This window comes from Cyprinodon tularosa, unplaced genomic scaffold (assembly GCF_016077235.1).
Source record: "Cyprinodon tularosa strain WSP-4 unplaced genomic scaffold, ASM1607723v1 ctg372, whole genome shotgun sequence".
NCBI lineage: Eukaryota > Metazoa > Chordata > Actinopteri > Cyprinodontiformes > Cyprinodontidae > Cyprinodon > Cyprinodon tularosa.
In genome coordinates this window covers 394,089-420,028 of record NW_024039088.1, presented here as the reverse complement: position 1 = coordinate 420,028, position 25,940 = coordinate 394,089, and the positions used below count along the sequence as shown (strand labels likewise).

Below are 25,940 nucleotides of genomic sequence, written 5' to 3'. Positions count from 1 at the left end.
TTAGAGTAGTCAGTTAAAAGATTAAGATCAGATTCAACGTATAGGTTTCATAGCATTTTAATAGGATTAATTTAAGTCCCTTCCATTGAAAATGTTTTAGTTTATGACCGTTTTCTTAAATTTATTTCAAATAAATAGGTTACAAATTTTTGCCTTTTCCCTGTTTGTGTTTAATGAAAATTGTTGCCAAAATTTTTCTAGATTTTCTGGTAGGAGGCTCTGTAGAGAACTTGGAGTTTCTGTATATCTGGATGGAAAAGCTTTTGTTTTAGTGTGAGGCATTGCAGGGCGGCTGGGCTCCACTATTTAGCCTCGTCAGTTGTCACCATCTGCGCTCTGATAGTTCTGCTGTGCTGATAGCTCTAGGGCCGGTGTCTTGCAGCTTCTAGATGTGTTCCTTGCCCTACACACCTGAATCAAATCGTTGAACTACCCCACTAACAAGCAGTCAAGCTATACAGAGTTCTGCTAATGACCTCATACTGGAGTCAGGTGTGTTGAATTAGTTCTCCATGTCACAGGACACCAGCCCTCAAGGAGTTTAAAAAAACTGTAGAAAACATTAGCAACTGGAGCTAAAAATTAAATTGGTTGGAACTGATCTGCATATGTTTAAAGATGGACCGAATTTGTCTTGAAACATGTCTGTTAATTCTTAAGCCTTTGACAGCTCCATTCAGAAACATGATAACTATGCAGCACAGGAGGAGGATTTTAGTCCATCTTCATGAGAGAGAAGCATGTAAACATCTTTATAGTTCTAGCCAAGGGCGTAGGTTTGATTTGAACTTTGGTAGGGACACTATTGGTCTGGTGTCATTGGTGCTATGCAATATGCATGCCCTTTTTTATGCTCGATGTGAGCATCCGTACTGATAAGAGGAATTCATTGTTAAAAGAGAAAAGCAACATTTTGCTCCATTAATAAAAATGTTATAAGCTCTACACTCATTAGATGCTGTTTATCAATGTTTGAAGTATCAGCGGCTCTGATGAATGTGGAATTAGGACTGTTTTCCACTTTGAAAATGGTTTCATTTGAATGACTAAGAGAGAAGGTAAATACAGTATTTTCTTTTGAAGATATAGAATTGTGCAGAGTTAAACCCCACTCTTATATTTGTACCTACTATTCTCTCTCTGTATCAAGCAAAAATAATACATTCATTAAAATATTAACTTCACTATAAAGGTTGAACATCTGGGCTGTAGTTACTCTGTGTAGCCAATTTCATGTATTTCATCTGGGGCTGAAAAAAATGAATCATATTAATTGATTATTTCAATAATCGTCAACTAATTTAGTAAGTGATTCATCATTAACTGGAGTATACAGACTTTAAAACATACAGTAATATAAATGTAAAATGTGCCTTTCCCCACAGAGCAATCCACTTAGATAAAAGTCTCAAGAACCAGGGATATTAGATTTTTTATTTTTTATTTTTTTTACTCAAAGCTGAATCCCTTCTTAAAAGCAGCTCATCTGAGGTTCTTCTATTATGGTGGTTTAGCTCACAATCTGAACTGGGAATCGGATGCAGAACAGGTCTTTGTTGTCTTTATCTCTCAGCTCCCACTCCACAACACATTTGATAGAAGGATACTCGCTCTTTACTGGTAATAAAGCAAAATTGTAAAAATAAAAACAAAAAAATGAAAACAGTAATATCAACTAAATATCAGTAAAAAGGAAACCCTCACATTTTCTTTCTTAGTTGGCTGTGGCTAAGAATCAGAAATGTTGATGGCTTACAGCCTTTATTTGCCCATTTTTCCAGCAGTCTTCAGAACTCCTGGCTGACTCAGAATATTTCGTTTTATAAAAGAAAAAAAAAGGGGTTTTGTTTTTTAGTGTACATGATATTCATTTTTTTATTGGGACTAGTTTTGTAGCCTAATATTAATTGTTGTAACCGCTGCATTCTAGTGTGAATACATTTTCAATGTTGTGCTCCAAGCACACGCGGACTAGAAAACAGCCAATCAGAGAGAGAGAAGGCGGAACTTAAGGCAGAACAACCAATGAGAGTGGAGTTAAACAGCGCAGCACAGTTCCATGCGCTGCTACGTGAAAGGGACAGGAGAGACAAGGCAGAGGAGCTGCGAGAGGAAAAGAAGCCACTGCTGCAATAACTACTGCTGTAAATTATAAACATGTTGCTCACATCCAATTATTGGTCGGGACAATTAGATCGGTTCAAAATTTTGGTAGGGACATGTCCCTATGGTCCCTATGCAAACCTACGCCCATGGTTCTAGCTAAAGAGGCAGAGCGGCAGATGACTGGGTGGCATACACAAGCGGAAACGCTTACAAGCATTCAACCCAGATGAAGAGCATGTACTTTTTTCCATGACCTCCATGACCCATTTAAATCCCAGACGTTCATTCAAATCTAATGAGGATAGCATGTCTCTAAATTGCATTAGGATATTCCAGTAGGTGTATATTTTTCTCCACAGCTGAATTCCTTTTTTTTTTCTTGGTGTGTTTGCATTACCAGAGTAAAATGGACTGGGTATGTGAGCGTAAACTCATTCTCCTTCCGTTCGGTAAGGGTAAGAACTTTACTCTTCAGTGAGAGATTATCAAATTTGGTTCTAATTCAAATAACAGTGAAAAAGCTCTTTATATCTCTTCTATTGTCAGCTCCTGAAAAGAGAGAGTGTTGAACGGTAATTTCAGGGGCAAGTTGCAACAATGGTCTCCCATTAGTTTTACAATAGGGAATAAACAGGATTGAAACAGTTATTGAAATCCTTTATATCTAACAAACCTGTCTGATGGGTGTTTTTTTATAGAAGAAACAATAGAAAATAAATACTGAATCAACCCACAAAGCTCATTTCTGTGGTGCCCATTACACTTGAAAAGAAGAGAATAAGATAATTGTTTTCTTAGAAGCCAATGTCTTATTGTCTATGTCTGAAGGACAAAAAATGCATTCAAATGCCAAGAAATAAGGTCCAAAAAAAAAAAACAGTATTTGCAAGTGTGGCCTTGTAGAACACAGCATCCAACTGATGGTTTTTGTAATTACTTTTTCAAATGGTCAGAACATAACATGTGAAGGTAAAATTGCCTATTACCATCTAATTCTAACTTGCCTGTTACAAGCATAAAGAGTTCTACTTCTCCCCAAATAGCAAAACAGTGACACAGTCTATTTGCAATAGACTTATCTCAAAAACCTTCAATAACAACACAACAACTTATTTTTTTGGAAGTAATTCAGCCGCATGAAGAAGACAAATGTCACTAATCTGTTTTCGATAAGAAAATGGGGAAGGATGCGCAGGTGGACTGACCATGACAGGTAGAATGACACAGTAAATCTGAATTAAATCCGCTTGCATTGACTTGAATTTACATATCAACTAGGAAATACCTTATGGAAATACCTTGTGTTGTGTGAGCAATCATCTTGTCCCCTCATGTTTCAGTAAAGTCCTGGACACAGATTTGAACCACAGCTATAGACTAAGAAGCTTAGTGAAGCATGTCCACCACCTAATTAAACTATAAGCTTTTGGCTATGAATTTACTACATATCAAAGTTACTGTAAGCTAATGAGGTGCTGCAATCTCTAATGGAGAACCATAAAAAGAAAAAAAAAACTTTCTGAAATCCAACCAAATATTTTGACAGTTATTATTTTTTTTTAAATTGTTTCTTAAGATAAACAAGTTAACCTCAGCTTAAAATTTGACTTTTACAGACACATCTTCTGGCTGCAAGAGGAAACAACTAGATCCAGAGGGAAGTGATTTTGCCTTTTACAGATTTTTTTCTTATTCTACTTTTGCCACATATGTTTCTAATAATCAACAATGACCTTAATGAATACATTAATCAGTTTTCAGATGAATATTTCTTGTTTTAAGGTAGAAAAGCTATCCAAACCTAGGTGTGACTTAGAAAAAATGGGACCTCATTCCACCTATTAAATCATGGATTGAATGTTATTAACCACTTTTTTAGGTTCCTTCTTATTAAATAACCTAAGTCTGTCAGATAGTGGATAAAGAAATCTCTTAAATAGGATCAATCTATATTATATGCAGTTGGCTTAAAAAACAACATCAAAATTATTGATGGCCAATGCCACAAAAGTAAGATAATTTTTAAGGGATGCTATTGCAGCTGGTTTAACTAACAAAGCATTTCGCAAAAAATGTATTTCTTTATAATTAAAATGGTCTTGGCTTCCTTTGTTACAACAGAACCTGAACAGCTTAAAGTCATTAATTGAAAAGTGAATTTGGTTCTCTACCAAAAGTCCTTACCTAGAGGTTTCAGCAATCAGTTTATGGCCCAACTCTGAATGGATATAGTTGCTGCCAAGGGCATACGGAAAGGCACTAGTTTGGGAACAAAAGCCTTCTAACATACAGTATGTCCATTTTTATTCAGAAGTCACTTTTTTATTCTTGCTAAATTTATCATTTGCAAAACAAATGTATTTTTCAGATTGGACATTTCTTAGACATCACTACATTTTGGGATCCAGTTTACATACAGCGGGGAGTAGAGCTAGAGATAGAGCCTGGAATCCTAAGGTTCTGAGTTCGAGCCCCAATCCCACAGACTGCCACTCTGGGTCTCTGAGCAAGACCCTCAATCCCTGATTGCTCCCCAGGTGCCCTATAATGGCAGCCCACTGCTCCCAAAAGGGATGGTTACAGTGGGCGCTGATTGGAAATGGACACTTCACTCACGCTCCGCGTGTTTCACGTATTGTGTGAAAAACATGTGACTACTATAGCCACTAGGTGGCAGTCTGACTCCATTTCGGCGTCCCATGAGTCAGAATTACATAGGTCTAGTAGCAGACTGGAAGCAGTGTCAAGAATTGCGAGTTTATAGCGCAGAGGTTAAGCTGAGTGGTCTTTGGTTCAATAGACTGTGGGTTCAATCCCAGCTGTGGCCAAGTTGCCTTAAATGTTTTTGTTTTTTTTATTATTATAATTATTATTGCTTTTTTATAAAGTAATGAAAGTTAGAATGTAAAGTAATGAAACCAGGTTTTCTATTTTTGAAACAACAATTGGAGTTATTCGTTGGACATTCACGCATGAGCCTGTATAAAAAGAGGAGCTGACCAGCTCCTTTAGTCAGAGACACCGTGTCTGTAAGTTTGTGGGCCTGCAGTCAACTGAAAAGCAGGTTTATTGGGGATCTTGGTGTGATATTGTTCTATTTTATTTTGTTTTTGATTAAAATAAAGTTAATGAATTAATTTAACATTGGGACTGCATAATCTTATTTCATGAAAATATTTATAGATAGATTGATAGTAGTTATAGATACACCTCCGATCTTATCTGAGAACTGTTATTTCTATTTATCTGCATCGCTATTATTTAATGAAAAATAAAATTAATTAAGTTGGAGCCGGGGATACGGACTGTAGCGCAACCAGAGAAAGGCGACAGAGACAGTGCTGCGGCTGGTGATGTTGAAATTAAAATCATATCCAAAGTTGATTCCTCATTAAGATAAGCCAAAGTTATCAAAAGGGTATGTAAGAAAATATATTTTCTTTAGTTTTGTAAAATATAAGTGCCGTTGAAAGCTTTGTTTTTGTGTGTTACTTTCTTGCCGTGCAATACGTGACACCCTGCTACTTGACCAGACTGGGAGGGCTGTCACGTGTTGCGAACTTATAGCGCAGTGGTTAAGCTGAGTGGTCTCCAGATCAACAGCTCACGGGTTCAATCCTAACTGTGGCCGAGTTGCCTTAAATGTTTTTTTTTTTTTTACAAAGCATCTTAATGCACCTTTTTCCTCCCTGTTTGCACCTCCAGTAACTTCTATGCCAATATGTGACGAGTGAATTTCTCCGCTGTGAGATCAATAAAGCTCATCTATTTACATCTACTCCAATCTAAATAAATAAATAAATATACACATGTTCAATAAATAAATAAGCATTCAATTAATTACCCCCAATAAATGGTGAAATGATATGTTCTCATAATAAATCATTTATTTAAAAAATGCTGTTATGTTCCTTTTTTTTAAAATTCCTTTTAAAATGCTTAACTATTTTTATTCTTTTATTTTCTTTCAAAAAATCACTAGATAACCACAAAAAAAAAAAAATCTGTAAATGAATTGTCTTGACAAATAAAAACATTTTGAAGATATAAAAACTGTAAAATAATAGGAAATAAAATATGACTAGAAAGGATTCACAAAAAACTGAATTTTAAGTATTAAAAAATTAAATATATAAATGTTAAAGTATTGCAATTGTTTCCAAATTAATTTTTCTTTGCACCAACCAAAGGGGAAAAAATAGAAAAAAAGCATCTGAATGTTCTTTTTTTTTTTTTTTTTTTTTTTTTTTTTGTGGGTATCTGCTGCGGACATACTGTAAGTGGACTGGTCATGTTATTGTCCGACTGATGTGTGGGTTATACAGGCCAAACATCTTCCCTTGCCAACCCAAATAATGAAATCCGTTTTTTTTTTTTTTTTTTTTTATCTTGACGAAAACCAGAAATATGGTCTGCCTGCATTCATCAACAACTTATGTTTGTGAGACCCCCTACCCCTCAGGACCCCCGCCTAATCAATGCAAAAAATAACGACAAATGGCTTTAGCAGGTTATTCAGAGTTGACGCGGTACTTTGCAGACAACTTACTCTCTTGTTCTCTGACAATAGAATTCAACCACCACCATTTACAGAGACCCCCTCCCCCTCACAGCTCAACTTTGTGGTTTCAACACTGCAGCGAAAGTTTCCTGATATGGGGAAGAGCAGTGGCGGCTGGTGAAAAATATTTTTGGTGGGGCTGATATAGCCTAGTGTATGTCTCCAACTAATCCGGAATAAGAATTCAAATAAACAATTGGACAATACATACAATTTAACAGTAATGATTTAATTTACTATATAATAACAGTAACAGTGATGATTTGGGTCACTGTGACGGGGTTCTTTGGCCTCCAAGAATCCAGTCTCAGTCGGGTTACCGGTGTTGGTGATTTATTGAGCTCAAAAACTCAAAACAGGGTGCAAAAGAAACTAAACATACAAGATACTCTGGGCCTCAGCCTCCCTCCAGTTACCAGCAATGTAACAAAGAAACAGAAAACAAAAATTGCCGCTTTTCTTCCCACAGCCCTCATTAAATAGTTTAAGCCCCTCACATCAGGCTCTCTTATTTCTGATTTCTTCTCATTAATCAGTTTTGTCCATATATTACCTCCACAAACAATCGATGTACAAAAACAAATAATTTTTACAACTTAAAAATTATTTGTTTTGTTGGTGCCTTGAAAGATGGCGGCGCCTGGTTTGATAGGAGTACTTGCGGCTTTCTTTATATACACAATACTGATGAGTAATCTCAATCTTTCTGACAACGGTCGATCACAAGCGGACTCTTATTTATATGGGACTGATCTGTCATTTTCAAATAAAACAAAAATAAGGCAAGCCCTCAAGCACTTTGGATTTGGCAGGCATGTCTTGGCCACCACATTCATCTATCCGCAACTCCTCAGCCCGACATCATCTCAATCCAAAACTGCATTAAAACCACGGCAAACTATCGCTTTCATCATCGCCGCTTGCTTGCTTCTATCTGGGGACATCCACCAGTGTCCAGGCCCGCTAAACCTTTCATCAGAAGTAAGCTACCTTCACGGCGACTCTACCCCGAACAGGAGCATCAACGATAACTTACAGGTATTCTCTTATTATACACACTACACTGCCTTGCAACATCCTCACCTTCATTTTTGTGCTCTTCCTGCGACTGGATTGAACGAGGGCATCAGCGGGACGGGGTCATTGGAGTCCAGGAGCAGCGCGTCTTCCTGGCTTAAGCCGAGGATGGCACCGTTGGCCCCCCTGCACCCCCACTCTGCGTGCGCACGGCATCTCCACACCGCTCCGGCTGGCCCCTGGTCTCAGAGGCTGAACCGCCATCGACCCCACTCTTCCCATGGTCTGTCATTACACCACGAACACCGACAAGATTTGTCTAGCTTCATCACCGGCCCATACTACATCCACCGGCTACATTCTCGTGGCGCACATTCAACACGTCATTGGTTACGTCATCGGAAGACGACCAACACAAGAGACAATATAGGAAAGCAGCGGCGACAGGGAAGACGCGGGGTGGATTTTCGTCTACTTCGGACCTTCCCAAAGGCTAAGCCCAACTCCGAATTAAAAATAGAACTATTCAATACTCAATCACTCTGCAATAAAACCACTTTTATTTTTGATCACATATGTGATAAAAAAGTGGACATATTATGCCTTACTGAAACCTGGCACAAACCTAGTTCATATATGGCACTAAATGAAGCTTGTCCACCAGGTTATACATATCTGGAGAAAGCTAGGACCACTGGCCGTGGTGGAGGGTTGGCCGTTTTCCATCGCAGGGATCTACCTATAACCCCCCTCCCACTACCGGAGCTGACTACATTTGAGAGCCTTCTTTTTAATTGTAAATTGCAAAATGAGACAATTTTGATACTCCTCATTTACCGCCCACCAAAACTCAACACTGGATTCATTATGGAACTGCAAGATCTCCTGACTTCACTTTGTGCTACATCCCATAATACGCTTATCCTGGGGGACTTCAATATTCATGTTCACTCGTCTAATAACCGCCCTGCTGCAGAATTTCTCGAACTCTTGGACTGTCTACATCTCACACAACACGTTTCAGTACCTACACACACAAGAGGTCACACTTTGGATTTGGTAATCACGGACAACGCCCCCATTTCCAATCTGTAAGTTGAAGACTTGGGGGTGTCTGATCATAAATTAATTTCCTTGACTTTGCCATTAACAAAGACATATATGCAAACAAAACGTCAAATTCAATTCAGAAGTTTAAAGACAATAGATCTGACCCTTTTCAACCAGGATATTCAGGATATCTTACTAACTACGAAATTCACCTCTGTCAATGATTATGTCAACCACTATAATTCCAGTCTTCGCAGTATTCTTGATACTCATGCACCGGTTAAAACTCGGACAGTTACCTTCTCCAGATCAGCCCCATGGTTTACATCTGAACTCCGTACAATGAAAACTGCAGGTCGTGCCCTGGAGCGGCAGTTTATCTCCAGTGGCTTGGTGGTCCACAAACAAGCCTATCGCAAACACCAAAAGACATATTCCAAAGCACTCACGGCAGCAAGATCCCATTACTTCTCCCTAAAAATCTCGAACAGCCGTGGGAATTTCAAACAGTTATTCTCTGACATAAACTCTCTGGTCAAACCTTCCACATACACGCATGCTGATACCAGTATAGATCATTGCAATAGATTCATGGACTTTTTCATTAATAAGGTGGCATCAATCCAGTCTGCTCTCCCTATAACAGCTGAGTCTCAAATTGTTATACCTCTCCCCACGCAAAGTAATACATTTTCAGCTTTCTCCGATGTCACCCAGTCAGACGTGGAGAAGATCGTAAAAAGCATGAAAACTTCCACCTGCGTGCTAGACCCTCTCCCCACAGCATTACTTAAGTCTAATATTACAGCCATTTGCCCATTAATCACAACCATAATTAATCAGTCTTTGCGGGCCAGTCAGGTTCCCCCATCTCTTAAAACTGCAGTCATCCACCCTTATCTGAAAAAACCCTCACTTGACCCCAATATTCTTGCCCATTACAGACCTGTTTCAAATTTACCGTTTATATCCAAAGTTCTGGAAAAAGTTGTGGCAGCCCAACTTCATCAACATCTTCACATCCATAACTTCTACGAAAAGTTTCAGTCTGGCTTCCGTTCCGCTCACAGTACAGAGACAGCTCTGGTTCGCGTAATGAACGACCTTCTCATGACTGCGGACCAGGGCTCACCATCTCTTCTCCTCCTCCTTGATCTGTCGGCTGCATTTGACACAGTGAATCACACCATCCTTCTCAACAGGCTACAGTCAGAAATTGGACTTTCGGGTACAGCACTTAAATGGTTTCATTCATATCTCACCAATAGAACTGAATATGTTTCCTTGGGTCAGTCTAAATCTTCAACTCATACTGTGACTTGTGGAGTTCCACAAGGGTCAGTCCTTGGGCCAACCCTCTTCTCCATCTATATGCTCCCCCTAGGTCACATAATCAATAAACACAAGGTTTCCTTTCACTGCTATGCTGATGATACACAACTGTATATGAAAATGGACTCCACTTCTCCTACAGTTCTTCCATCTTCACTTCAGCTTTGCTTAGAGGAGATAAAGGCATGGATGACTGCCAACTCTCTTCAACTTAACAGTAATAAAACTGATGTCATCCTTCTTGGCACCCCTCATCAAACTCAGTCCTCTAATCTCAGTAATATTTCAATATTTGGTCTTAACATTCCCTTTTCCACCACCGTCACAAACCTTGGAGTTAGGATTGACTCTAACCTCACTTTCAACTCCCACATCCATCATCTTTCTAAAGTCTCCTTCCTCCATCTCAAAAACATTGCCAGACTCCGCCCTTCCCTCTCCCAACCGGATGCTGAGAGGTTGATCCATGCCTTTATCTCATCAAGGTTGGACTACTGTAATGCCCTCCTCTTTGGGACCTCTGGTAAAAACCTGCAAAAGCTCCAGTACATTCAGAACTGTGCTGCCCGGGTCCTGATGAGGAGGCGCAAATTCGACCATATCACTTCTGTTCTTAATTCACTTCATTGGCTACCGATCAAACATAGAATACATTATAAACTCTGTCTGCTTACCTATCAATGCATCCATGGAGTTGCTCCTGCCTATCTCAGTGAACTCCTCTCATCGCACGCTACTTCTCGTAGGCTTCGTTCCTCCACCTCCTTTTACTGCCTGCATCAACCTAAGACCCAACTTGCCACTATGGGGGATAGGGCTTTTCAGGCAGTAGCTCCACGGCTCTGGAATGCCCTTCCAGAGTCCCTGAGAGCCCCACAAGGTTTGGAGGCCTTTAAAAAAAAAGGTCTTAAGACTCACCTTTTTAAACAGGCCTTTTTAGAACTGTAAGTTTTGTTTTAAATTGTGGTTTTTATTGTTGGTTTCAATTGTTGGTTTTGGTACCACTTGGTGCGAGATGTGTTGCTGTGGGCCCTACAATTTATTCTTTATTTTTTATTATTACTATTTATTATTACTATTATTATTATTTTTTGGTAATTGTTGGTTTTTGGTGCCGCTCGATGTAGGATGTATTGCTGTAAGCCCTACAGTTTTTTTTTTTTTTTTTTTTTTTTTTTTTTTTTTACTATTGTTATTATTTTTGTCTTTGTTTTTTTTCTTCTTTTGGTCTCTGTAGCACTTTGAGATTTCTTTGAAATGTAAGGTGCGTTACAAATAAAATCTATTATTATTATTATTATTATTAATTCTTTTACACAGATTCATTGACTTATTCAATTACACCAAACTGGGTTTGAACCCAGCAAAGACGCAGCCAGACTGAAGATGACAAGTCCCCGTAGCATAAACACGTACACACCCACACCCACACACACACACACACACACACACACACACACCCACACCCCCCCCCCCCCCCCCCCCCCCCCCCCCCCACACACACACGGCTAACCCCACTGAAATATTAAGTGTGCACCCTCAATATGCCAGCTGGTAACCAGGAACAGCTTGTGTGTTTTAAGTTCATGGAGCTACTGGTCTCAGCGCGAGTGTATTGGTCCTCACAAACACAGTATAACAGGAATGTGTGTGGTGCGCAAAGTTAGAGAGGTTGTTTTAAGCGACGAGGTGGATTCGTCACAGTCACAATAACCATGACATGAAATGTTCATATCCTACAACAGGGATATTCTTCTGGCAAACGGGTAGATAAATAAGGATCTCACCGAATTTGGTGGAAGCTGCATCTCGGTCTTTACATTCGCCATCTTCCCTCTAATTGTCTGCACCTGCGCTTGGGTGCAGAAGCCTGTTAAAGCGCAGTATTTTCAGCGCCCCAATACCATAAAGTTCCGAGACGCTGATTGGCCATTAAATTCACCTAGCAATAGTACATGATTGACAGATTCTCTGCAAATGTGGGTCAGTCTGATAAGCGCCCCCAGAACAGAGACGGTAGGAGCGCCCCCTATGGGCCCCCTATGGGCCAGCCGCCACTGGGGAAGAGTGACTTGATGGACTGCATTGATAAGATCAACGAATTTCTCCGTACAACACGCAAATCATCCCAACGACTCTCAATGTATTCATCACAATAAACACATTTTCCCACATGCTCTTTTCCCACTTTGTGTTGTTTTAAAATCTAATCTGAAATATAGAAATAGAAATTATAGAAACAAAATGTTTCACAGCAGTTTTTTCAGGAACAGAATCAGGTTTATTGACATTGTCAGAGAAGGAGTTCACAAACTAAGGATTTTTTTATGGTACAATCGGTGCTCCCTATTTTATTTTTAAACTCGCTGCTTCTGCATCAAAAGCGATGTTGATGAGTGGAAAAAACCCCCACCTGGTCTCCTTACCAAAGGGAGCACCGCACATTTCAAGGGATAAAAAGACGTTTATGTGCGCTTATAGTCGTGAAAATACGGTAAATTCTAACACTATCCATTCACAAAAATATAAATCCTACGGGAATGCCGGGGCCCCGGGCTGCAGCCCCGGTAAGCCCCTGCTAAAATCCGTCCCAGACCTGGATATACGGTATAGATATTGCTTATATATTGCCACAGTGTTTAGATATTTTTATAATTCTATTTACCCTTATATGTGTCATCTTGCACGATTGTACCATAAAAAAATCCCTAGTTTGTGAACTCCTTCTCTGACAATGTCAATAAACCTGATTCTGTTCCTGAAAAAACTGCTGTGAAACATTTTGTTTCTATAATTTCTATTTCTATATTTCAGATTAGATTTTAAAACAACACAAAGTGGGAAAAGAGCATGTGGGAAAATGTGTTTATTGTGATGAATACTGAACAGGTTTACATTGAGAGTCGTTGGGATGATTTGCGTGTTGTACGGAGAAATTCGTTGATCTTATCAATGCAGTCCTTCAAGTCACTCTTCCCCATATCAGGAAACTTTCGCTGCAGTGTTGAAACCACAAAGTTGAGCTGTGAGGGGGAGGGGGTCTCTGTAAATGGTGGTGGTTGAATTCTATTGTCAGAGAACAAGAGAGTAAGTTGTCTGCAAAGTACCGCGTCAACTCTGAATAACCTGCTAAAGCCATTTGTCGTTATTTTTTGCATTGATTAGGCGGGGGTCCTGAGGGGTAGGGGGTCTCACAAACATAAGTTGTTGATGAATGCAGGCAGACCATATTTCTGGTTTTCGTCAAGATAAAAAAAAAAAAAAAAAAAAACGGATTTCATTATTTGGGTTGGCAAGGGAAGATGTTTGGCCTGTATAACCCACACATCAGTCGGACAATAACATGACCAGTCCACTTACAGTATGTCCGCAGCAGATACCCACAAAAAAAAAAAAAAAAAAAAAAAAAAAAAAAAAGAAAATTCAGATGCTTTTTTTCTATTTTTTCCCCTTTGGTTGGTGCAAAGAAAAATTAATTTGGAAACAATTGCAATACTTTAACATTTATATATTTAATTTTTTAATACTTAAAATTCAGTTTTTTGTGAATCCTTTCTAGTCATATTTTATTTCCTATTATTTTACAGTTTTTATATCTTCAAAATGTTTTTATTTGTCAAGACAATTCATTTACAGATTTTTATTTTTTTTTGTGGTTATCTAGTGATTTTTTGAAAGAAAATAAAAGAATAAAAATAGTTAAGCATTTTAAAAGGAATTAAAAAAAAAGGAACATAACAGCATTTTTTAAATAAATTATTTATTATGAGAACATATCATTTCACCATTTATTGGGGGTAATTAATTGAATGCTTATTTATTTATTGAACATGTGTATATTTATTTATTTATTTAGATTGGAGTAGATGTGATTAGATGAGCTTTATTGATCTCACAGCGGAGAAATTCACTCGTCACATATTGGCATAGAAGTTACTGGAGGTGCAAACAGGGAGGAAAAAGGTGCATTAAGATGCTTTGTAAAAAAAAAAAAAACATTTAAGGCAACTCGGCAACAGTTGGGATTGAACCCACGAGCTGTTGATCTAGAGACCACTCAGTTTAACCACTGCGCTATAAGTTCGCAACACGTGACAGCCCTCCCAGTCTGGTCAAGTAGCAGGGTGTCACGTATTGCACGGCAAGAAAGTAACACACAAAAACAAAGCTTTCAACGGCACTTATATTTTACAAAACTAAAGAAAACATATTTTCTTACATACCCTTTTGAATAACTTTGGCTTATCTTAATGAGGAATCAACTTTGGATATGATTTTAATTTCAACATCACCAGCCGCAGCACTGTCTCTGTCGCCTTTCTCTGGTTGCGCTACAGTCCGTATCCCCGGCTCCAACTTAATTAATTTTATTTTTCATTAAATAATAGCGATGCAGATAAATAGAAATAACAGTTCTCAGATAAGATCGGAGGTGTATCTATAACTACTATCAATCTATCTATAAATATTTTCATGAAATAAGATTATGCAGTCCCAATGTTAAATTAATTCATTAACTTTATTTTAATCAAAAACAAAATAAAATAGAACAATATCACACCACGATCCCCAATAAACCTGCTTTTCAGTTGACTGCAGGCCCACAAACGTACAGACACGGTGTCTCTGACTAAAGGAGCTGGTCAGCTCCTCTTTTTATACAGGCTCATGCGTGAATGTCCAACGAATAACTCCAATTGTTGTTTCAAAAATAGAAAACCTGGTTTCATTACTTTACATTCTAACTTTCATTACTTTATAAAAAAGCAATAATAATTATAATAAAAAAAAAAAAAACACTTAAGGCAACTCGGCCACAGCTGGGATTGAACCCACAGTCTATTGAACCAAAGACCACTCAGCTTAACCACTGCGCTATAAGTTCGCAACACGTGACAGCCCTCCCAGTCTGCTAGTTGACCAGACTGGGAGGGGTGTCACGTATTGCACGGCAAGAAAGTAACACACAAAAACAAAGCTTTCAACGGCACTTATATTTTACAAAACTAAAGAAAATATATTTTCTTACATACCCTTTTGAATAACTTTGGCTTATCTTAATGAGGAATCAACTTTGGATATGATTTTAATTTCAACATCACCAGCCGCAGCACTGTCTCTGTCGCCTTTCTCTGGTTGCGCTACAGTCCGTATCCCCGGCTCCAACTTAATTAATTTTATTTTTCATTAAATAATAGCGATGCAGATAAATAGAAATAACAGTTCTCAGATAAGATCGGAGGTGTATCTATAACTACGCAACCATTTTCATAAAATAAGATTATGCAGTCACTTGACTGCATAATCTTATGTTAAATTAATTCATTAACTTTATTTTAATCAAAAACAAAATAAAATAGCATAGTATCACACCAAGATCCCCAATAAACCTGCTTTTCAGTTGACTGCAGGCCCACAAGCGTCACCCTCAGCACGGCAGAGGTCCCAAGCGCCACCTGGTGGTTGTCCGGGTACATTGCAGTTCTTTTTGAAATAAAAAAACTGGCCTCAGGAAATACAACGTGATTCACGTGGGAATCACACAGGAATCACGCAGGAAACCGTCCATTTCCAACCAGTCCCCACTGTAAATGCAGAGGTAAATTTCTCCAATGTGAGATCTATAAAGTTATATTATTATTATTTAAGGAAACATAATAACATCAAAAAAAGTTGAAAAAGATCCTTACACTCTCTCTATTCTCAGCTATAAAAAAATAAAAAAAATTGTGTGTTTCGGCTGTTTATTGTTTCTCCACTCTTGTCAAGGTAGCAGTTTCTGTGTTGAGCATGTACACATTTTTGAGTCTCCAAGGTACAAAGAAAATTAAATAATTCATGCAAAAGCCACAAGTGGCATTGCCAGGCACTGTGGGGAAGCCACATAGCAAGTTAGAAAAATAGGAATCTTTGAAAATTCTGTGACATTTTTCATACATGTTAAGTGTTGTCGCTGTTATACCAGTTACATTAGGAATGGTCAATTAATTGCATTTGCAATATAATCGCCATTTAACAAAACACTATTTTCAAATTGCAGAGGCACTAATTTTTAATCACACTACTGTATATTTAACAACAGTAAGACACTAAATTACTCCCTTCAGCTCTTTAGGTGATAATTAAACAGTTGAATAGGTTTTGTCCCAGAAAGGTAGAGAGTTGCAGCTAGCACGCAGATCCATGCATGTAAGTAATGTGGAAATAAAACCTTTTTAACACAACGGTTATGGTAAAAACCTGTAACAATGGACTTTGTGAAAGCAAGCTTTCCAAAACAGAAAGCTTGGGGGGAAAACATCTACAAGTTTGGGGTTAGTACAAGGAAAATAGAAATAAAATCCCAATTGCACTTTTGGTTCAAAATTATCCCAATTTTTTTGGCAAAATTGTTCAGCCTAATTCACATACATCTTAAAATGGTTTCATTTCTTAAACTATAAATCACAGTCCATACTTTATTTCTCAATGGTATCTACTGTATGACCCACTGTGCAGAGATTTGGGATAGCCCATATATAATTAATCGTAAAACAGGGGTCACAACCTTTTTAAGGCCGAGGGCTACTTCACGGCTACCGAGTCATAGGAAGGGCTACCAATACTGACCTATGAACTGGAGGGATCAGTGTACACCTACAGTAAATCTCATCCATAAAAACTCATTTTTATTCTTATTTTACTCTTTTATTCATTTCTAATTTTCTTTTTAATATTGTCATTTTGAAACCACTGAAATATGATGAAATAGTTAACATGATGAAATAATACATAAATGATTAAAAAGAAGAGCAACAGAATAAAAAAAAATTTAACTTAACCCACTGAGTGAGTTCTTCTGTTTTCAGAAGACGAAGAGGGCACCCCATGTGGCCCTTGAGGGCCCCTTGGTGCCCGCGGGCACCGCGTTGGTGACACCCTGTCATAAAACCTTTAAAATTCTTTAGAAAAAAAAAGCAGGCAGCATGATAATGCAGAAAATATGGCTCACATAAAGCATTTATTTTTTAAATCAAAGACCATGAAGGTTACTGATCTACTCAACTATTGTTGGAATAAAACTATACCAGGAAATTTGTAAAAATGACCCAGTGGAAGAGAAGATTGTGCTTAAGGAGGTGAAGTTACTTGGCTTCAAAATACATTATTTCCATCTAACTTTAAAAAATACAACTTTTTTATATTGTGAGATAAATATGTGGAACAAAAACAAATAAATGACACAATTATGTTCAAAAGTGCATAAAATTATCATGCCCAAAAAAGGAAGACAGATGGCAATAGGTTACAGTATAATACATTATAATAACTTAATTGATTATTAAGATCTGTATGTATATAAGTGTATAAAAGCCTTCACATTTACATACTGTATGTAGTGTATGGTTGTAATCTATTTTCAGTAATAATATACATTTCTATGACAATCATCTATTAGTCAAAAGTTTTTCTGATTGCATTCTATATGGTATTTTTATACAATTTAGATTGCTTCAGTTCATTACTTGTATATTGAAGAACAATTTATATTGAAACTTTTATAAATAAGGTAATGTAATATTGCATTAAATTAAGCATGAACCTGTATTTGGAGTTAATGTGTGTATACTTCCTGTGCCTTAAAAAAAATGTAAACAAAAAAAAAAATAGAAATATATAAATATAAAATCCAGTATAAATAAAATAACTTCAGCTCTGAAATAAACCTTGACATATCCAAATATATTAGAATTTAAAAAATTGTGGACAAAGTTAATACTGCTAAATTAGAGTTTAATCTAAGATTTTGAGCTTCAATTTACATTCAAAGTAATAAAAAAATTGCTCTGTGTCTGAAAATTAGCATTCATTCACATCTGGCAATAATTGACATTTCTACTGTGCAAACGAACAAGTGCAACCTATTTCCATATTTTTATAAATAAATAGCACCGATAATTTAGATTATCCCTTACATATGATTATGAGCAGACAAAGAATAGGAATTATTTATTTTATAAGTGTGCAAATCTATTTTTTATTCACATGTTGCTTTTTAACCCCCTTCAAACACCTCAGTCATCACAGACTACCCCACTGAGTGAGCCATGACAATGGACTGCCTATGGAGCAGGACTCAGGCAGAATATCAATGGACTCCAACTGGCTTGAGCCACGGTGCTCTTCATCTCTCATTTCCCAAATGTGTGCCTCTGGAAAGAACAGGCCAACACTAGATTGAGGAAGACATCCTGCAGCAAGGCTTTTTAAATATTCCCTGCACACCTCTAAAGCGTTGCCCAAACCTGCGGCTGTTGGAAGAAGTAGTACACAGAAAATAAAGAAATAAAAAATGCCATAAGTGAGGGCAGAGGAGAGCTGAGCAGGCATGGGGAGAGGGGAGGGGGGAAAAAAAGGAAAGAATTTTAAACAGATCCCTCAAATATCATCTAATTGGATCATGTGGCTTTCGCTGATCCACTCACTGTAAGCAGCACTGTGCACATGCTTCAGGAGACTGCATCAGCATGACTGTGTCCAGCCAGATGAAAGCCTGCCAACCTCCAGCAGCTTACCCTAACACAAATAGAGTCAAATTAAGATGTGTCACACTGGGGCAATAATAAGTGTATAAAGGGAGCTCTGAAACTCAAACTGAGCTGATCTCATCAGTTTGAGACATGTAGGGGTTTCTATTCGCCAAAACTTGCAGGTAAGTCAATTTAATTTACGTAGCGCTTTTCTGGTCATGCTGACCACTAAAAGCACCTGCATTCACCAAATCGCACACACTCGTTTAGACATTGGTACACAAGCAACTGGAGCTTAAATTCCTTGCACAGGGGCACATCAAGATGTGGCAGGTGCTGGAATCAGACCCACAGAGCAACTACCCTTCTATCTGAGCCTCATTAGCCCTGATTCCAACAAGTTTTGCAATGAACTATGAAAAAATAGCGGCATATCCATTTATTATTTATAGAGCTAATTTTACATTAATTATGAAAGCATACAAACTCCTGGTTATTTAACTCCAGAATGAAGAGAACCTGCTAATTAAGCCAACACAACATAAAATGATTTTCTTTGCCTTATAAAGGTGTTAAAGTGCAAGAAAACAGGATACCAATTACAGTGTGGACAGTTAATAATGATCCAAATTACAGCTGCTGGTGGTGAAGGTGAATCATTATAATACATTGGAGTTCAATTCAGAGTAGATAAGGCATAAACACATGAACTGTGTGGTCTTTTTGTGAATGTTTAATCATTATCCAAATGAAAAAATAAAGATGGAATCCGGACGCATTGTGGGTAAAGTTGCTCTACATGCTTTGCAGGTCCACGGCTGCACTGTATAGACATTTATTGTAAGAAAGAAGTGGTAAGCATAGCAGATAAACATTTTAAACCACATCATAATAGCTTTCATTTTAGTTCATTTCCATATGTGGCCCATCTTTACAGAATTAATTCAAACAGCCTCATGAAAACTAATCAGTGAGTGAAATCATCTTACCTCAGGGGCGCAGCGCTTTATTCCAAGTCGCCAAAGGTCATTGCGTAAATTTTCAGAGGACACAGCAGTAGTAATGAGAAGTATGTTAGACTGCAGATCATCTAATCCCGTTCTTTGTGTCCTTCAGACATCGTCAAGCCTTTCTAGTCCTCGGAGGGAAGGGAGTGCGCTCTGGCTCTGTCTCCCCACTTTAAGCTTTCTGCTCACTTTCTCCTGCGTAAAATGACAAAGTTGCCCATGATCATTTTTCAAAAGGCAGAGGAGCCCAACGACTAGATGTTAACGGTTTTCCAATGCAAAGGGAAAAAAAAGTAATCAGTAATCGGTGCAGTCCTTATGCCTACAGACCGCTCCTGATGGGTGGCAGATCCAACCACCCGCTAAAAGAAGTCACACATCATCCAGCCGCGATGTAGAGACGGTCAGAGGTATAAAACGAATCTCCGGGTGTATAAATCGATAGCTTGGACTGGTTGGTTACCCATCACATCATTTCTTGCACTTTGGCGCCACCCAAAGTTACACTGAAGCCTGGGATTCATTTATCCTTTACTGAATCCAGCAGGTTAACTGTATTTTATGTTGAAATGGGATCATCAAACTTCAGACCTTCTGCATCAGATCACCTGGTTCCTCATGTTTTATTTCCACTCAAGGTTAGAAGTAAAGCTATTTTTCCTGCTGCTCTACAACTGAACTTATTTGCAGTTGTTGCCTATGGTTCTTTTTATGAACTGGTCTGCTAATAAAATGTAGTTTGGTGGGTTTGATTTATTTGGGAACATATTTGTTACATTTTTGGCCATCCGACCTACAGTAATTGATGCCCTATTAGGAAGCATTCATTTATAACTGCTTAAGTAACCATGGCCAGACACAGCTGGATTAGTCATTCCTTTCACTAATGAAAGACAGAACCTCGGGGCTCTGGGGGTGGGGGTGGCGGATCTTCACAACCACTATTGAGCATTTTTTCTTTGGATATACTTTACATGCGCAAGTGCACTTTCACATACAACTACAGGTGCTTGGTTCCAGGTACTTAGAGATTCACTTCCACACAGAAAGCCCATATTCTTATTCTCAGGTAACATAGAATACATGTCAGATTAAATAATACTACTTGTACCTTAGCGATAGTATCTAGGTGTTATTTTTATTGTATGTCTTGTACCATTTCCGTTGGTTGTGCTGTTATTTTTACATTTCTTTGCAGGTGATGAAGCAGACTGAAGGAGTTTTATCGTTATCGTCCTTTTATCTCCTCTTTTTTTCATCTTTTCTCCTTTTTTTCTGTTTTTCCTTTCCTGTTCTACTTACATTGTAGTGTCCATATAATCTGTAAAACTCCCTGCATAATTAGAATAAAGCAATTTATATGCATAATTTGCATAAATGCATCATTTTTTCTTTCTTTATGTATTTAGCACATTGTGAAAATATCTTGTGAAAAATGGCTTAATAAACAAAGTCTCACTTTTTATTTATAATAATTTAAATGCTGTGAGCTGCATAGTGGGACAGTTGTCAGCAATGTTGCCTTGTATTGAGAAGGTCTTACTGTGAGTTTGAAAGCCAGCATTGGGTTTGCATGTTCTCCCCTCTATCAGCGATACTTACCTTCCATAAAACCTGACTGCTTTGCACATTGGTTACTCTAGATTGAATGTATGAGTTTGTGTGGACAGTTGTTTGTATTCTGCAATGGATTGTTATTTTTTAATTCTATCTTTGTATAGTTATTGAGATATTAAACATGGACGCACACAAACCCAGTATGTTTGGTTAACCAGAGCTTTAAAAAAGATTAAAAGAAGATTAAAAAAAAGTAACTCTCCACGAAAAAAAATCAGGGGGCAGAAAGAAAACAAAACCAAAAAAAGCATTGCTTGTGTAATTTTGTCTGGAAAGCAGGTTGTATTGGGAGCATGGAGGGTTCAGGGGTTATAAAGATGAGCAGGTTTCCACAATAATTGGAAGGTCAGCATTTGATCCCTGGTTTCTCTATTCCACACATAAAAAAAAGTATTTCTCCAGAATGCTGAACTCTACAAATGCCCCCTGTGTATTATTCGAGTGTGAAGATGTTCAGGGCATAAAACAATGTGAGCACAAAGAACAAGGCTCAGTGCAAATTGATGAATATGGTTCATGCAAAAAGGTGCATCAAGTTGTTACTAAAAGCAGAAGACAAGGACATGTCTGAATTAAAATACACACTTGGTGACATTCCAAATGCCCTTAAAAACAACTATAGATCATAACCTCTGATTACAAAAACAAGGTAGACAGACAAGCAGTTGTATGAAGATGACAAATAAACACTAAGGCTAATAAATGGGCTTCTTGAGGTATGTCATATCTGTTAGTAACCGCAAAATCTCAAGAACAATAGCATGAGGCTGTGGTTCAAGGGCAGACTTTGTGTTTTACTACATTAAGAACAATATATGTGTGATATTTATGTAGAAATATTTTGCATTATTTAAAGGGATATTTGAATCCCAAAAAATGTAAGTACTTTGCTGTTGTTTTTGTACACAAGTTAAGTGGTTCAAGGGCAGATTTTGTGCTACTAGATCAAAGAACATTTGCGATATTTACTTGGAAATATTATGCATTATTTAAAAGAATATTTGAATGCAAGAAAGGCAAAAAAAAAAAAAAAAGTACTTAGCCCAGCTAATTACCAATATTGAATTCTGGCCACTGTGTGGAAAGGTTTGGCATTTTATCATGCGGCAGAGGTTTATTTATTTATTTTAAAAGGCTCTTAAAGAGAGTCCTTATTGATTTTGAGGTCAGTTGTTTATAAACAGAGAACTTAATAATAAAAAAAAATATCCATCTAGTTCATTGATTTAGATAGAACAAAATGTCATGGATTCACAATGACAATTCTTTGTAAATGAAAAAAATTATTTTTGCTTGTAAATCAAATCCATTTGGCAACAGATTTGAAGGGTGAAACATTGCTATTTAGACCTTAATAAATCTACAATAATCCAAAAAGATACACATGCTTAATGGCATAAGTTTAACAACATGCTGCACTTGGCCGAACCACAAATCTCTAAATCCCATGATGAATAAAATACATTTCTGTCTCTGTTATGTCGATAGAGATGTCAGATATTGTTCCTGTTTTTATCTCCAAAGAAGCAGAGTTCAGCGAAGCCTTGAATAAATTATTACACCCTCCTAGAGCTGAAGAACTACACTATATTGCCAAAAGTATTTGCTCACCTGCCTTGACTCACATATGAGCTTAAGTGACATCCCGTTCCTAATCCATAGGGTTCAATATGACGTCGGTCCACCCTTTGCAGCTAGAACAGCTTCAACTCTTCTGGGAAGGCTGTCCACAAGGTTTAGGAGTGTGTTTATGGGAATTTTTGACCATTCTTCCAGAAGCGCATTTGTGAGGTCGCACACTGATGTTGGACGAGAAGGCCTGGCTCTCAGTCTCCGCTCTAATTCATCCCAAAGGTGTTCTATCGGGTTGAGGTCAGGACTCTGTGCAGGCCAGTCAAGTTCATCCACACCAGACTCTGTCATCCATGTCTTTATGGACCTTGCTTTGTGCACTGGTGCACAGTCATGTTGGAAGAGGAAGGGGCCAGCTCCAAACTGTTCCCACAAAGTTGGGAGCATGGAATTGTCCAAAATGTCTTGGTATGCTGAAGCATTCAGAGTTCCTTTCACTGGAACTAAGGGGCCAAGCCCAGCTCCTGAAAAACAACCCCACACCATAATCCCCCCTCCACCAAACTTTACACTTGGCACAATGCAGTCAGACAAGTACCGTTCTCCTGGCAACCGCCAAACCCAGACCCGTCCATCAGATTGCCAGATGGAGAAGCGCGATTCGTCACTCCAGAGAACGCGTCTCCACTGCTCTAGAGTCCAGTGGCGGCGTGCTTTACACCACCGCATCCGACGCTTTGCATTGCACTTGGTGATGTATGGCTTGGATGCAGCTGCTCGACCATGGAAACCCATTCCATGAAGCTCTCTGCGCACTGTTCTTGAGCTAATCTGAAGGCCACATGAAGTTTGGAGGTCTGTAGTGATTGACTCTGCAGAAAGTTGGCGACCTCTTCGCACTATGCGCGTCAGCATCCGCTGACCCCGCTCCGTCAGTTTACGTGGCCTACCACTTCGTGGCTGAGTTGCTGTCGTTCCCAAACACTTCCATTTTCTTATAATACAGCTGACAGTTGACTGTGGAATATTTAGGAGCGAGGAAATTTCACGACTGGATTTGTTGCACAGGTGGCATCCTATCACAGTTCCACGCTGGAATTCACTGAGCTCCTGAGAGCGACCCATTCTTTCACAAATGTTTGTAAAAACAGTCTGCATGCCTAGGTGCTTGAATTTATACACCTGTGGCCATGGAAGTGATTGGAACACCTGATTCCAATAATTTGGATGGGTGAGCAAATACTTTTGGCAATATAGTGTATCTCACTTTAAAAACACTCCTTATTTGCATAAAAAAACTCCCTCATGCTCTCATATTTGTAAATGAAGTCATTTGTTTTTTTTTGCATACTGTATTAGCTTTGTCTTTTCTAACGTGTTGAATCTTTTCCGTTCTTTTTCCAGAAATTAATGTATTTACAGTTCTAGTTTTCTATTCAAATAGATCATTTTAACCATTGTAAGACAAAAACATTATATTGCAGTAACTTTTAATCTTCCTATTTATATTGTACAATGAAAGTCATCTAGCCGCCCAGTTGGAGAGAAAAAGATTTAAAACAAAAAACGCAGTACTATTATATAGTTGAAGCTCCGAAGTTTTCTGTAAAATGATACAAATTTTAATACTTACAGGTTTCCCCCCTTGAGAGCAGCATATCATGATCTGTTACTACTTGTTTAGCTATTTTGTTGTATTTGCATTTCATGAAGATAAAACCTACTGTCCAAAAAGCAAGGTTCCAAACATTTTGTCAGATCAGATGATATTATCTGATCATGTTAATAGATTAAAATTAATTAAACTCTCAGTTTCCATTTTTCTTTCTGATCCATTCTCTGAAGGTGCATTTTTTAGATCAAACTTCATCAAAAGTTGTTTGTATTCACCAAAACATTTCAGCTGTTATTTATAAGATAACATGTTTCAGCAAAGATTTACTTGCAGTAAAGCACAAAGAGGGCTGCCAGGTGGAACAGTTGTTAGCTAAAAAACTGTATCGCCTTGCAGTTCTGCTGTTTATGATTTGATTTGCACGTTCTTCATACAAACAAAACAGCAAATCTAAAACCTTGTGAGAGGGATCTCTCTGGATAGGAGGGTTTACTTCTATGGTTCAAAAATATTCAGTGTGGTTAAGTTTGTTTTTAGAGCTTGAGCCATAATCATGTGTCAAGGGTTCAAATAAAAATCAAGTGGCTTGAACGAGTGCTATAATGATAATTGATTACCTTCAATGATTTTTAAATAGAAACGTGTATCCTGCTAAACTGCAGTATCAGTCACTACCTCCACTGAAAATGATCGCCTGGCAGACAGGCTCATAATGAGCATAGTCCCTTCAGTTAGTCCCAATGCTCTTTTGCCTTTTACAGCCTATATCATCACCATTTTGTAATTGCTCAGCAGTCTGTAAGAGAGATGGTCTTTTTTTTTTTTTTTGCATGACATGAACATGTTAAGATAATCATTGTCTTATATCCGAATGTTGTTCTTATGTTTGCAAAAACAAGATACTCGATATAAAAATTATTATATTAGTTTAATGCTTTTGTGTGGAAAAGATAGTAATTTGTTGTGAAACATTTAAAGTCAAATGTTAACTGACACTGCTGTGAGATTTCTGACTTAAATGCTGAATTTTATCTGTGAAACTTTCTTCATTTTGGTGAGAGGAACAAAAAGCTATAGTAGATGTGGGATAGAGAGAGGAAGTAAGAGACACACAGAGAGAGAGAGAATTAGAGAAAGGGAGTAGAAAAAATATTTCAAGCCTAATCAATACTTCTTTTAAACAGAGGCATGCTTGAGGCAGTGTGACTCCAGAGCTTAATATGAATGGTCCATCTCTGTATGTTCTACATTAGATGATCACACTGGTTAAGGACAGGTAAACAGCTTTATTTCTTCTACTTTATAGTGAATGATTTTCCCAGGCAAGTTTAACTGGATAAAACTTTACGGCAAACCAGACACAGCGGAGGGATTATCCCATCTGGCCTCAGAACCTCTTTGGATTCCAGAGGATAAGCTGGAGTGGAAGGCAGTGGAGGAAAGGCAGCCCTTCATAATTGAGAGAAAACTAAAAAAAAGAAAATGTGAGGATATAAAAAAATCCTTATGCTCTGCCTTAGATCAAGGCTTGCCTTTTTTAGGTTTACATTTAA

The 25,940-nt window shown here is 37.9% G+C and overlaps 1 protein-coding gene across 1 annotated transcript in view; it reads right to left on the bottom strand.

Annotated features, from left to right (window-relative positions):
• LOC119790846 (protocadherin-15-like) overlaps positions 1-20,012 on the bottom strand; it is a 308,278-nt gene extending 288,266 nt beyond the window's left edge. Inside the window, exon 1 of the mRNA XM_038296569.1 lies at positions 19,566-20,012. The gene's annotated coding sequence lies outside the window, so the exon portion shown is untranslated. The remainder of the gene's footprint in view (positions 1-19,565) is intronic.
• Between the last annotated feature and the right edge of the window lie 5,928 nt (positions 20,013-25,940).